This window comes from Halyomorpha halys, unplaced genomic scaffold, assembly GCF_000696795.3.
Source record: "Halyomorpha halys isolate HHAL.00 unplaced genomic scaffold, Hhal_1.1 Scaffold24.1, whole genome shotgun sequence".
Lineage (NCBI taxonomy): Eukaryota > Metazoa > Arthropoda > Insecta > Hemiptera > Pentatomidae > Halyomorpha > Halyomorpha halys.
The window spans coordinates 467,131-475,064 of NW_027107648.1; the positions used below are offsets into that span (position 1 = coordinate 467,131).

A 7,934-nucleotide genomic window follows, 5' to 3' on the forward strand; every position below is an offset into this window, starting at 1 on the left:
ATGTTTCGCTATATATTTCATATTTTGATTATTACAACACTAGTAGAAAAGCGTTCAAAACTTCTATTAATTACAAAAGACTGATTTGTATGACTATAAAATAAAATTTCATTTTTTGTTCAATAAAAAAAAAATAACTAAATTTTTAAGATTACCTCTTGCTATGGGATCCTTTAATAATACCTCACTTATTCCTGTCGAACAGATCCGTTACTTAGGACTACATCTCGACAAACGACTGACATGGAATCCTCACACAAGACTAAAAAGACAGGAAACTGGTCGTCGACTATTACAACATTTACTAGACAAACGATCCAAACTGACAATCCATTAATTACAAAAGACTGGTCTGCATGACTGTAATAAGGCCTATCAGAACACCCAAAGTTGAGCTTTAGGGCTCCACTAAACCATCGCATTCCTCTCTTATCTAATACTTACAGTTCAAAATCCTTCGTATCCTTAATGCTCCTTACTTTGTCATAAATTAAATCATCCATCATGACCTCAATGTTTCATATGTTGCCGATTTAGCCAGAACCATATAACAATCCTTCCATGATAAACTTCCTAACAACCCAAACCCACTTGTTTCTAATCTGGCTTTTCCTTTATTACCTGATAATCCTCCTATATGTCTGAGAAGAAGATGACTCCGATATCTTTTATTTTAGAAATGTTAATGGAGTTTTATTAATGGGTAGATCCCCCACATGTCTGTACCATGCCATTTTTTAACTAACATCAGATTTACTGGTTGTATATAATATAATACAGTAGTAAACATAGATAAATAGATTATAAAAAACAAAATAAGTATTACATATTTTTATTTATATATATAAAATCTGATCGTCGAGGGTGATCCTAAACAAATCATCTCCTAGCACAACCGTTGGGCTAGTAAGTACTTCCTTTCCAAGTAATGGACTCCTGGCCCTTCCTTGGTTATAGCGAAGCAGATTTATTATCCGTAAAATAATAATAATAATATTCACTGATTATTATAATAAGAATATTAAACAATAGTCTATTGTAACTATCCTAAGTATGCTGTATATAGCAACCCAATTCAGTTGTGAGGTACTGCTTTTTGAATAAAGTGTTGTTTCTTACTCTTAAATTAAATAATTTTATTTTCTATGAAATCTAATATCGATTGATTGTAAGGATGGTTACCCGTAATGATTTCAAAAATTAATTTAGTAATAGTAAATTTTGTTGACAAATTTTTCTTATTATTATTTCCGAAAATCCTTTTCTAAGGCGACATATCCTACAACAAGAGGTCCTTGAGGGGCCGTGGTAAGATCGATTCGAGAAAGGCCGCCGAGGAAGGGGCGAGTGACAGCAACCCCAGGAGGGGATGTAGGCCCTCCACTTCTTGTATATATACCTCGGCCTGGCCAGACCAAGGTATCAGTTGTTTCTTGTTCTCTCAACAACCACAACCACCACCAACCAACCATCACCATGTACGGAATCTTCAAGGTACGGTATAACATAGTCCCAATATATCGATAGATTCCAACTTAGGGGTCTTTCAGTATCTATCCACTTTAGTTTCATTCGATTTCGGTTACAAAAATCGATATATCACTTCTGAATATCGATATAAGAAAATGACAGTTTTACTCCCGAAAATGAACAGGCTTGCATACCTGATCTTAATGTTTTGCTACAAATTACAAAAGTACAATTCTTATTCTCATCTTTCGAAAAATAATCTTTTTCATTATATAAAATACATTAAACTTTTAAATACAGTCATAGAATATATATATATTTTTTTTAATAAATAATTAACATATCGGAATTGGAAAAAAAACCATTATTGCTCACATCAGCTGTTATGATCGATATAAACTCATTAGCCCGAAATATGAAATCAATCCAAAAAAAATCAGATTTTCATAATTTTTTAACTTTGAAAATAAAAAAATAAGTATTTTTTAAGTCTTTAAATTTTAAACCCAAAAGAAGGAAATTTGATAAAGCATCTATAAATCAATCTCTAATTTGTTAACAATATTTAAATTTAAAACAAAATGTTCAAAAATAATTCTTCTATCTGGATTCATATCAAGATTTATTTATAGCTTTATACTCGATCCGTTCAAAGAATTTTTAAAGAATAAAATCTCTCTAAGAAAAAAAAAATATAAATTTAAAAACTTTCAGATCCGAATCGAACCCTCAGTTTTAACAGTGCAAGATTCTAAAAATATTTCTTATTTAAAATTAATCATGATAATACAACAAAAGTCACCACGTAATTAGTAATGACGACACTATCTTCCAACAATATTGTAGTATGATTGCGTAAATTGAAATTCATTGTTTAAGATTCAAAATTATGAGCTTATATTATATCTTCATAAGCTATCACAACTTTTCCAGAATAATGTTTCAGTTTTATTTTTTATAAATATTATTTCAGTGATTTTAGGAATATATGTCCTATTAAAATGCAATGTAATAGATCAGTACAGGAAATTCTAGCGCCCTAGTCTTACCCGCATAACACATTCGTCTCGCATGTAATACAAGCGGTGACCGAGAATTGAAAGTTTTTGAAAATAACAAAAAAAAATATATTATGTTCAGTAAAAATTGTTATAAAAATATATAATCATAAAATATCTACTTAACGTATACGCAAGATAATATTCATAAATGTACAAATTATCATTCATTCTTTGTATTCACTAAATGAACAATTACTAACCTTGAAGACGTATATTTACGTAACTTAGCCTAAAAGAGAAAAATTAAGAAAGGTAAAAATCTCTACAAAGCTGTAGATAATTGATTTCTTTTGCCATGTGTTCTTTGTTATGTTGCTTTCAAAAGACAATTTTTTATGGTTTCGGTAACAACGTTATAGTTTTTCCCAACTTTTCCGTGCTCAATAAGGTGAAGTACTACTAAATCTATTGCAACTTCTCATTTCTCGGTCTGTTAATTAGTGTTAATTATAAAAATAATCAGTCTATAGATTCGATTGCGGTGACTCGAACCTTTCACCCGAAGAAAGTAGATCAATGTTTTAACAGCCAATGGCAGGCAATATAAAAAAAAATTATAATAAAGCATAGCTGTAACAGGTTGTGTCAGCGGGTTACAAAATAAGAGGTATATCATTCTGAAATTAAACTAAAAAATTTTTTTTCCTCGCTGGCAACGTATGCCTGTTCAAATAGTAATCAGATATCATTAGAAGATTTGATTTGATTTGAGAGCCAATGAATAAATACGTCAAAATTATATACGGTAATAAATATTTTCTCTGAAATTCAAGGATTAAATTTTACTCAAAGTCTGTAGCAATAACAACGATTCGATAATTTTATGTTATAATTTGTTATATTCGTATCGATGCTGTTATATTTTAAATTAAGAAATTTTCATAAATAATTTTTTTTTTTTTTCTTTGGCCTTTAGTACGCCCATAATCCGATAGAGCGAGCTAGCATTGTTCTTAATCGTGGAGTCCGCTCATGAAGATGCTGCAATGAATTTCCGCTCCAGTGGCGACCCCTAAGCAAGCTTGATCAACACATTTGACAAGAGAATTCAAATTTCAAAACAATTTTTTCAACATCCTTTTACTTAAAAAGTTATTATTAAAATGGCGTTTCTCCACCTAGTTAGGCACATTCGTTCAGGGCTATGGATGATTGGATTTATATTTTTTTGATATATTATTATTTTTTAATTCATATTCCTTTTATTTCGAAGGGGTTCTGATAAATATTCTTAAAATTTCGAATCAAATACGCAGTTATGTAAAAAAAAACAACTTAGGATTCGTAACGTGCGAACTGGCGGTCAGTAACCCCTTATGTGCAAGTCAAATTCAGCTCACACGCACGCGATAGCATCTCCTGTCTATTAGGAATCCCAAAGTATCATCACCGGTAAAAAATAGATACGACAATTATTAGCAGAACTTAAAAATGAAATCACTAAAAGTGTTCTATTTCTGTACATTGTCCGTGGGCAGTCAATGCCAAGTGACTCTTCCATGTCTCCTAGGAAGATAAATGACTATATGCACTTATAAATCTTATTTACGCATCAGAATATTAAAAATTATAATTTTTATTCAAAGGTTCTAAGAAAAGTTGAGTTTACCAATGAATATAAAAGTAACTGTACGCTTTAGAAAATTATTTCTTTATTATTCATTTATATCAATAGTTATTTCACTATGAAAAGGAGGAACGAATCTATCTGATGTAAGATACAAAAGTCGAATCTCTTTTATGCAATAGACCTATATAAAAGAATATATATATTTATTTGGTCAATTTAAAATTAATTCAGTCCATTTAGAAAAATAAAATATCACTTATTTCACTATAAATTTAAATCAAAAGAGTCTGTAATCGATGGAGCTCAAATATTAATAGAAAAAATTATATCGTCCATTTTATTGTTTAATCAATTATTTAATTTTTTATTTAAAAAAAACATAACTCTCCAGTTGTCATTCCTAATTTCTAAAGCACTAATATTCTCATACCATATATACATATATGTAGCGACTGATTCAAGAACCTCATGTCAATCATCGACTGTTTAGTTTTAGTTTGATTTTTTACCAATATATTTAAAAAACAAAACAATTTTTCTTCTCGTATTTTCTTAATGCTCAACTTAAAAAAAAGAATGAAAACTAAATCCAACAAGTAGCTAAAAAAGCATTTAAAAGAACCAATGAGGAATTTTCAATCAAAATTTCATATTTCCACTTCAGAAAAATAAAAATAATTTTACAATCGAAATTCTACAGAATAAAATTATTTAAAATTTAAATTTTTCTCTTTGAAATGATTAATACAAATTTAACTTATCTACATGAGATGCTCCTATAATATTGTTTAAATAATATTTTTTCAAAAGCGTTGATGGAAAACTCCTCAAATGTATTTCAAGGATATTCAGATGTGGATATTACAAAGTGGATGGATAAGGAAATGTCATATAATTTATTTATATTAATTATTTATTTTATTTAAAATAATTTTAGCAATAATATTCTCCTAATCTTACTAATTTTAATAAACTTCCTTGCATGCAGTCTCTTTCTACAGCCAATACCTAACATATCTCTAAGTCCGACACTAAAACTCTTAACCGTTCGACCGATTCATAACAATAATAACCTTCGTTTAATATATAATAAATTAATCTGAAACTCACAATATATATAAATGAAAATTCCAACTAATACATTTTAATCCATTCTAAAATAATGCACGGCCTCTTGGTATAACCTGAAGGATTAACGAATCACTAACGTTACTAACGTGCCCGCTGAAGGATAACGTTATTAAAGATTTCTGTTCCGTCTCCTTTGACAGTTCTTCGTCATGCTCGTCGTAGCTATCGTCGCTCTTGGTGGAGTCTTCGCTCAGGACCATCACAAGCACCACGAGAAGGCCGAATCTTACCAGAACAACAACCTCCACGCTTACCATCCAGTACCCCTCGTTAAGAAGGAACATCATCACTAAAATTATCCGAAAGATTCATCTCATCTGACATCCCCCATCATCCCTCATTTCATTTCATATTTTCGGTCAAAAATGCAAAAAAAAATTTATTTTTTTTAAATTAAACCTTTTTAGAAAAAATTATAAAACAGAGTATTATTTATTGAACCCGTCTAATTAAGGTATTAAAAAAAACAAACACGAAATACACAGAACGATATTTTGTACAATTTATCACAGGAAGATATGGTAATAATTATTAAAAAAAAAAACATTAAAAATCATATCCATCATAAGTTGTCAAATGCTTACTAGCTGAAGAGTTTAATATCAGTTACTAGTTTAATGACATATTCTAATTAAATGAAACGTTCTACAGGCAATTATAATTATATATCTCTTATATTTCCAGGATTCCATGTTATGTTTTATAGCCAAGTATCTTCAAGAAAAATTCGCTATTCCTATTATTCTTGATGTATAATATTATATAGTTATATAATAGTAAAAAAACAAATAACAGAATTAACAAAGGAAGCCTGATTTGTCTTGAATATAAATGGCTATAGAGTAATAGGTGATGTTACTAGCTGCCCTCCAGAAGAATTACAACTATCAGATTTGACGGAACGAAGACAAATTTATATGGAATTTATTACTTTTTAACAGTTCAAAATTGAAATCAATATCAAAATTACTATTTTTGAAAAAAAATAGTTATTTCAGAAAAGAAAACTATTTCATATTCATTCTATTCTCAGGATCAAAAGGAAAATCATTATATTTTATTTGGTGGAATAGAATATACAGAATCAAAACACAATCCTAGTTCTTAATTTTGTATAAGGAATGCTATGAATATAATTAGAATTTCAATTAGTAAACATATCCTTTTTGAATCGCAGGCATACAATTCAATTTTTTTTCTTCAGCTCTAAAGGAGTTTATGATTTAAAATAACATCGAAAGAACACTTAGTCGATATTTCATATATATGTATACACATATACTATGAATTAGTCACAACTCAATAAATCAGAGGATTTTCGAATCCTATATTTTTCGTTTGTTTTTTTATTTTTATATTTTCGAGTATAAAAATCCATTTTTATTTAATATTTTTTATACTGAGATCATTACAATAGAATATCAAATAACTCCTATCTAGGATATAAAATTACTATTTTATCAAATCTTAATACCCACAGTTCATTTATTATAAATTTCTCATTAATAAACATGTCAGTATTCACAAACGCATCTTACAAAAAATATTTATTTACTTTAGTAATTCAGAAGTGTACTCATTACAATAAATTTTTATAAATATTTGATTAAACTATCCAAAAATATAACACCGTCCTGTGAGTTGCGTGGCTCAGCGGTAAGGCATTCTGTTATAAACTCATAGGACTCGGGTTCGACTCCGGCTGTGATAGATAATTATTTATTCTTTTACTGTAGCCATGAGTCAACCCAGTGGGTTCGAGACCCCTCTCAGTCTCATAAAATGTTCTTAATTGGGAAAAAATCTGCTGGAGGAGCATTATTCTAACCAAATCACATGCTTGCACAACCGTTGGTCAAGTAACAGTACTCCTTACATAGTACTGCACCCCTCATGGATTGTATGGGTAGCATAGTTAACCAAAATCTGGTTTCTTCGAGAAAATCTAAATTTGTAAAAATTCTAATATTGAGTGGAAATTCACATCAACTAGAAATTGAGCTTCCTAGCTCTTCGGTTGGAAATGATCTGATTTTGTCCAGGTGAATGACACGAAATGATTCTCTGAACCGGTTTCTGATTCACTAAATTCCGAGTTTGATGACAGATATAGCCTCGTCGATTCGTGGCGTACTGCATTTGGTTCTGCCTAGCTAAGCCAGGAAGATATGCTGGTATTGTAAACGTTAATTTTTGTTGCAACGAAAAGAAGATATTAGACCTATAGAAATTATTTTTTATGTATTGGCAACTTTTCAGCACAGTTAGTAATAACTATCTTAAATATACACTAACTATCCAATAACATTAATTCTCAGTGCCACAGATGGGTCTTAAGGAGTTCCATTTTGGCGTTTTGAACAAACTTATTATTTTATTTTATTTTTTTAATGTATAATTCAATTCCAAATAAATAATTATTATATATTGAACATATAATTTGATCTAAAAGTAGACTAAGAATTGTAATTCAATTCCAGCAAATATCTTTAAATCCCACATTTCCTCGAAATGCACACTTATAAAAATGAACATGCATATTTATTCATTATGAGTAATATCAAATCATACCCATAATCTTTAACTTTCTACTACTTTAAAGAGATCAGGATGGGAAATATGGACTCTCGTTAAATTGTTTTTTTATGGGCCTTACATCAAACTACAGACATATATTCTCAATTTAAAGCTATATCTATATA

General features: G+C 29.4%; 1 long non-coding RNA gene across 1 annotated transcript; it reads left to right on the top strand.

Annotated features, from left to right (window-relative positions):
- Nucleotides 1–1,353: 1,353 nt before the first annotated feature.
- Nucleotides 1,354–5,653, top strand: LOC106682470 (uncharacterized). Its single transcript, XR_001343423.2, has 2 exons — nucleotides 1,354–1,494; nucleotides 5,373–5,653. It is a non-coding gene; the product is annotated as an uncharacterized lncRNA (long non-coding RNA).
- Nucleotides 5,654–7,934: the final 2,281 nt, after the last annotated feature.